Genomic DNA, 7,558 nt, shown 5'->3' on the forward strand with positions numbered 1-7,558 from the left:
GCATCGTCAGAACACACAGAGAAGGAGGGCCAGACAAGTAACAGTGGTAACATCACAGATGCAAAGCAGAACAGTTTGCACAGCGAAGCGGAACCAGTGGGAAGGAATTTGGAACAGGAGTTCAAAAGGCAGGACAAAATGCCAGCCACAAATATAGCTGGAATGACCTCCAACTTGCCAACATCACAACTGGTGACTGAAAGCACAAGAGTGTGTGCAGGAAAACAACAAGAAGTTCCTGTAAATGGACAGTTCAGAGTAGCTCCTGCAAATGTGAGTGCAACAGTTCAGGCCCATACACAGGGATTTTCTGGGAATAGTGGATATTTTGCCCCTGTAAGTGCTCCACTGTTTTCCCCTCCTCACACTTATAATCCCATCACTGGTCAATACATCAACACCTCAACAACTACTCAAGGAATTTCTCCAGTATACCAAGCAGTAGGAAATCTTTATGACATGCAAAGAAATCAATATGCTACTTAGTTAGGAGGCCCATCCTATTTTGCAGAAGCAGTATTAAAAGGACCAAGGCTAGAAATTCCTTTGTTTAATGGAGATGATCCTATTGGATGGCTCATAGCTTGTGAGAAGTTTTTTGACATGTCAGGAACTCCATATGATCAGTGGGTGAACCTGGCTACTGGCCATTTACAAGGCAGAGCTTCCAATTGGCTTAAGAATATATGTGTGCCATGGCAAATGGTTACTTGGCAACAGTTCTGTCAGATGTTAACTGACAGGTTTTCAGAAGCAAGTGTACATGAAGCTGTAGAACTGTTGAAGAACATTCAGCAAACTAATACTGTAGCCCAATACATAGACAATTTTGAACAATGTGTAACTCTGGTGAAAAGAGACCATCCCTGTCTTCAAGAGAATTTTTTGCTAAGCTATTTCATTGGAGGGCTCAGAGGAGACATTAAACATGAAGTTTGTGGACAGAAACCTACAGGCATCATAGAGGCATATTGGTATGCTAAGGTTTATGAGAAAGCTGCAGCGGCCAGAAAAGTGCAGAACACTAATGTGTACAAATCCAAAAGCTATCAGCTTGCATACAGAAATTCTACAACACCTCTGCAGGTACAACTGCCACAACAGGAAAAGTATATAGTTCCTTTTCCTAAAGATGCTAGGGCTTGCTGGTATTGCAGGGAGCCATGGTCAAGACAACACAAGTGCAAAATTGGTAAGACAATTCACATCCTACAAGAAGTGGATGAGGAGGATGACAGTGATAATACAGAGGACTCATTGGGATAGGAACAAACATACCATACAGCTCCAAATACTCCTGATAAAGAGAAAAGCACCGACACTGTAGAAAAACCTACACAGGCCATGCATATCTCAGTTCATGCAGTGGAAGGAACTCCAGGAGCAAACACCTTTTCTCTGATAGCCTTGTTTGACAATGGATCCTCAGACACTTTCATTAGCACTGAATTTGCTATTAAGTGCAACTGCAATCAGCAGCCAATGTCCCCAAGGAAAGTTACAGTAGCTGGGGGAGGCAAACTAATTTCCACATCAAAGGTTGCTCCTATGGATTTCAAAATTCAAGGACACACCTTCTGCAATAGTTTTAAAGTATTAGATCTACAGGCCTATGATATTATACTAGGAGCTGACTGGATATATCAGTATAGTCCTATCTGCCTGGATCTGGTAGAGAGAATTCTGATAGTAACAAAGAAGGGGCAACCAGTAACACTGTATGATCATACAATTCCAAAGAAGAAATGCATTTTATCTGCAGCAAAAAAGGAGAAACTCCTGTCAAAGGGAGTGATGGGATATATATTACAGATACATGAGTTGGAATCTGAACACAGCAAGGAACAGTCAGAACACCCAGCAGAGGTACATCCTTTGTTACAGAAATATGCAGCAATATTTCAGGAGTCTGACAAGCTACCTCCCAAAAGAAATTGTGATCACAAGATTGTTCTAGAAGAAGGTGCAAAACCTCCAAATCTCAGACCATACAGAGTGCCTCATTACCAGAAAGCAGCAATGGAAGAAATAATCAAACAGTTGATTAAAAAGGGGGAAATACATGAGAGTTTCAGTCCCTTTTCTTCCCCTGCAATCATGGTCAGAAAGAAAGATGGAGGGTGGAGATTGTGTGTGGATTACAGAGAACTAAATGCAATAACTATCAAGAACAAGTTTCCTATGCCCATTATTGAGGATCTGTTGGATGAGTTAAATGGAGCAAAAGTGTTCTCCAAACTAGATTTGAGGTCTGGATATCACCAAATAAGGATGGCCCCAGAGGATATTCCAAAAACTGCTTTCAGGACACACATGGGACACTATGAATATAAAGTAGTACCTTTTGGGTTGGCTTGTGGCCCAGGCACCTTCCAAGGAATGATGAACACTGTGTGTGTGAAGAAATCAATGAACCAGAGAAAGAAAAGTTCATTCTAGTATTTTTTTGATGATATGCTAGTGTTTAGCAAATCCATGGAACAACACTACATACATCTAGAAAGAACTTTTGCTACTTTGCAAAAACATGAACTATATGTGAAACTATCAAAGTGCACTTTTGCAACAAGTCAGGTGTCTTATCTGGGTCACATCATTTCAGAGAAAGGTGTTGCAACTGATCCAAGTAAAATTCAGGCAGTCAGGGAGTGGCCTACACCTGAAAATGTGAAACAACTAAGAGGATTTCTTGGTCTGACTGGCTATTACAGGAGATTTGTGAAGCAGTATGGACAAATTTGCAGACCTCTCCATGATATGCTAAAGAAAGATGCATTCCAGTGGGGTCCTGAACAGGTCAAAGCATTTCAGAATCTGAAAAATACAATGACCAGTTGTTCTGTTCTCACACTGCCAAATTTTGCTCTCCCTTTCACTATAGAAGCTGATGCATGTGCAAAAGGACAGGGAGCTGTCCTTATGCAACAGGGCAAACCTATATCCTTTCTCAGCAAAAGTTTAGGACCAAAATCTGCTGCACAATCCATTTATGAAAAAGAAGCAATGGCCATACTGGAAGCCCTAAAGAAGTGGAGACACTATGTGTGGGGAAACAAATTGATTATTAAAACAGATCAACAATCTTTGAAGTATATGACTACTCAAAGATTAACTGAGGGCATACAACATAAGTCACTTCTCAAACTTCTGGAATATGATTACACTATTGAGTACAAGAAAGGCAGAGAAAATACAGTAGCAGATGCACTGTCCAGAAGGGATACTGTACAAAACATGCAGTGCAACAATATGACTATAGTAGTGCCAACTTGGACTGAGGATGTCATGACAAGTTACCAAGGAGATCAGGATACTGACAAAATCCTAAAGAAGGTAGCTGCAGATAATGAAGAAACACCAAAGTTCACCACACATCAGGGCCTATTGAAGTACAAAAACAGAATCTATGTGGGAGCTTCATCTGATTTTAGGCAGAAATTATAGCAAACTTTCCATTCTTCTGCAATAGGAGGCCATTCTGGTATTAAAGCTACCTATTTCAGGATTAAAAAAGTTTTTTACTGGCCAAACATGAAGAAGGACATTGAAATGTTTGTCAGTCAATGCCCAGTGTGTCAGCTCAATAAGGTGGAACACATATATCCTACTGGCTTACTACAACCTCTTCCTGTGCCTGATATGGCTTGGGCTCATATTACTATGGATTTCATCACAACACTGCCAAACTCACAAGGAAAGGAGGTTATTCTGGTGGTAGTAGACAGATTCACTAAATACTCCCATTTTCTGCCTTTATCTCATCCATATTCAGTTCAGACAGTGTTTGATGCACTTATGGATAATGTGATCAAGTTGCATGGAATGCCTGTGTGCATTGTATCTGACAGAGACCCTATCTTCACAAGTGCTTTATATCAGGAATTATTTAAAGCATTTGGAGTGCACATCAGATTCAGTACTGCATCTCACCGTCAAACAAATGGTCAATCAGAGAGGGTAAATCAGTGTCTTGAAGCCTATTTGAGAGGCATGGTTTTTCAAGAACCTAAGAAGTGGATGAAGTGGCTACCGTTAGCAGAATTATGGTATAACACCAGCTATCATTCTTCATTAAAGTGCACCCCCTTCCAGGCCCTGTATGGTTACAAACCACCTCAGATAGGAGAATTTGCTGCAGATCAACCTCTGTCTCCTGAAGCAACTCTGTCAGTTTCACAAAGAGAACACATGGTGCAAAGGTTGAAAGCAAACCTAGAATATGCACAAGGAAGAATCAAGCATTTTGCAGACCAGAAACGCACAGACAGACAACTGGAGGTGGGTGATCTAGTGTTTCTCAAAATACAGCCATATAGACAAAACACTTTTGGTCTTCGGGGCTCTCTCAAACTAAGATCAAAATTCTATGGACCTTACAAAATTTTGGAGAAGATAGGTGCTGTGGCTTACAAACTTCAACTCCCAGAAGGAACAAACATCCATCCTGTGTTTCACGTCAGTCAACTCAAGAAGCACATTGGTCATCGCGCAGTTCCACTACCTCATGTTCCTCTAGTCACACCAGAAGGTTATGTGAAAACCATTCCAGTCGCAGTCCTTGATCGCAGAGTCATTCAGAGGAACAAAACACCAGTGGGACAGTGTTTGGTCCAATGGGAAAGTCTTGCTCCCGATGATGCTATGTGGGAAGATGTTGCATTCCTCAACATTTGGTGGGAGTTCTCACGGTCGTCCGGGGCCGCGCGGTGAGGCTTCAAGGCGGCGCGGGCGGGTGTGGAGCAGTGCAGCATTGGGCGAAGGCCCCAGGGCGGCCAGGCGTTGTGGCGCGCGGCGACGAGGTTCGACGGGTGTGCACGGCGGCGCGGCTCTATGGCTATTGGTGAGTGCGTGCGACGTCCTCCTGCCACGCAGATGGCAAGGTGCACCGGTGCTCGAGGGGTGATGGCCTCGGCTGTCCTGTATGCGTGGCATGCGGATTTGGCGTCTTCAGTCGTCGAGTGCAGGCTACGGCTGGGCTCCGTGGTGGCCCCCACTCTTAGGTGGCGCTCCCTGCTTGCTTTCTGGCATGGTGTTCGGCTGGGCTCAGTAGCGATAGCTTTGTCCGGTGGCTCTGCTCCTGGTATGTTGGGGGCGGACCTGGCTTGGCGACTGCTTTTTGGCCGTTGGTGGCCTACGCGAGGTGCGGCTGGCTGCTCCGCGCCTCTCTGTCAACGGGCAATCCTTGGTTGGTGGTCTTTCCAACGCCGGTGTGGGCCGCTGAGGGTGTGGTTGGAAGCTCGGGTGAAAACCATGTGTTGGCCTACGGCCTATGACCAACGGTGGCGACGTCTGTGGGAATCGTGGACCTCTCTTGGAGGCATCACTGTTTTGCTTCCTCACCCCACACGCACATGCCGGTTGCTGCAACTCCGAGGGAAACTCTAGATCTGTATGATCAGACGAAGGCGACACCTTGGTAGAAGAATATTATCAGGAATTATTCCTGATAATATTCTTCTACCAAGGTGTCGCCTTCGTCTGATCACTGGACAGCGGTCAAAATTATCCTTAGTGGAATAAGGATATGTTTCTCGATTATGGAAGTGACAAAAGGTTCGTCGTAAAGGGTTACGTCGATGCAAGTTTTGACACCGATCTGGATGACTCTAAGTCTCGATCTAGATACATATTGAAAGTGGGAGAAATTAGCTAAAGTAGCTCCGTGCAGAGCATTGTAGACATAGAAATTTGCAAAATACTTACGGATCTGAATGTGACAGACCCGTTGACTAAAAGTATCTCACAAGCAAAACATGATCACACCTTAGTACTTTTTGGGTGTTAATCACATAGCGATGTGAACTAGATTACTGACTCTAGTAAACCCTTTGGGTGTTGGTCACATGGCGATGTGAACTATGGGTGTTAATTACATGATGATGTGAACTATCGATGTTAATCACATGGTGATGTGATCTAGATTATTGACTCTAGTGCAAGTGGGAGGCTGAAGGAAATATGCCCTAGAGGCAATAATAAAGTTATTATTTATTTCCTTATTTCATGATAATTTTTATTATTCATGCTAGAATTGTATTAATCGGAAACATGATACATGTATGAATACATAGACAAACAGAGTGTCACTAGTATGCCTCTACTTGACTAGCTCGTTAATCAAAGATGGTTATGTTTCCTAGCCATAGACATGAGTTGTCATTTGATTAACGGGATCACATCATTAGGAGAATGATGTGATTGACATGACCCATTCAGTTAGCTTAGCACCCGATCGTTTAGTATGTTGCTATTGCTTTCTTCATGACTTATACATGTTCCTATGACTATGAGATTATGCAACTCCCGTTTACCGGAGGAACACTTTGTGTGCTACCAAACGTCACAACGTAACTGGGTGATTATAAAGGTGCTCTACAGGTGTCTCCGAAGGTACTTGTTGGGTTGGCGTATTTCGAGATTAGGATTTGTCACTCCGAATGTCGGAGAGGTATCTCTGGGCCCTCTCGGTAATGCACATCACTTAAGCCTTGCAAGCATTGCAACTAATGAGTTAGTTGCGAGATGATGTATTATGGAACGAGTAAAGAGACTTGCCGGTAACGAGATTGAACTAGGTATTGGATACCGACGATCGAATCTCGGGCAAGTAACATACCGATGACAAAGGGAACAACGTATGTTGTTATGCGGTCTGACCAATAAAGATCTTCGTAGAATATGTGGGAGCCAATATGAGCATCCAGGTTCCGCTATTGGTTATTGACCTGAGACGTGTCTTGGTCATGTCTACATTGTTCTCGAACCATAGGGTCCGCACGCTTAAGGTTTCGATGACAGTTATATTATGAGTTTATGAGTTTTGATGTACCGAAGGAGTTCAGAGTCCCGGATGAGATCGGGGACATGACGAGGAGTCTCGAAATGGTCGATACATAAAGATCGATATATTGGACGACTATTCGGAGTTCGGAAAGGTTCCGAGTGATTCGGGTATTTATCGGAGTACCGGAGAGTTACGGGAATTCATCGGGGAGAAGTATTGGGCCTTATTGGGCCATACGGGAAAGAGAGAGGGGCTGCCTAGGGCAGGCCGCGCGCCCCCCCATGGCCTAGTCCGAATTGGACTAGGGGGAGGGGCCGCACCCCCTCCTTCCTTCCCTTCTCTCTTCCCCTTCCTTGTCTCCTACTCCTACTACATGGAAGGACTCCTAGTTGGACTAGGAAAGGGGGAATCCTACTCCCGGCGGGAGTAGGACTCCCCTAGGGCACGCCATAGAGAGGACCAGCCCTCCCCTCCTCCACTCCTTTATATACGGGGGCAGGGAGCACCCCATAGACACACAAGTTGATCTTCGTGACCGTTCCTTAGCTGTGTGCGGTGCCCCCTCCACGATATTACACCTCGGTCATATTGTAGCGGTGCTTAGGCGAAGCCCTGCGACAGTTGAACATCAAGATCGTCACCACACCGTCGTGCTGACGGAACTCCTCCCCGAAGCTTTGCTGGATCGAAGCTCGGGGTGCGTCATCGAGCTGTACGTGTGTCAAGAACTCGGAGGTGCCGGAGTAACGTTCTTGGATCGGTTGAACCGGGAAG

Source organism: Triticum aestivum, chromosome 2B (genome assembly GCF_018294505.1).
Source record: "Triticum aestivum cultivar Chinese Spring chromosome 2B, IWGSC CS RefSeq v2.1, whole genome shotgun sequence".
Lineage (NCBI taxonomy): Eukaryota > Viridiplantae > Streptophyta > Magnoliopsida > Poales > Poaceae > Triticum > Triticum aestivum.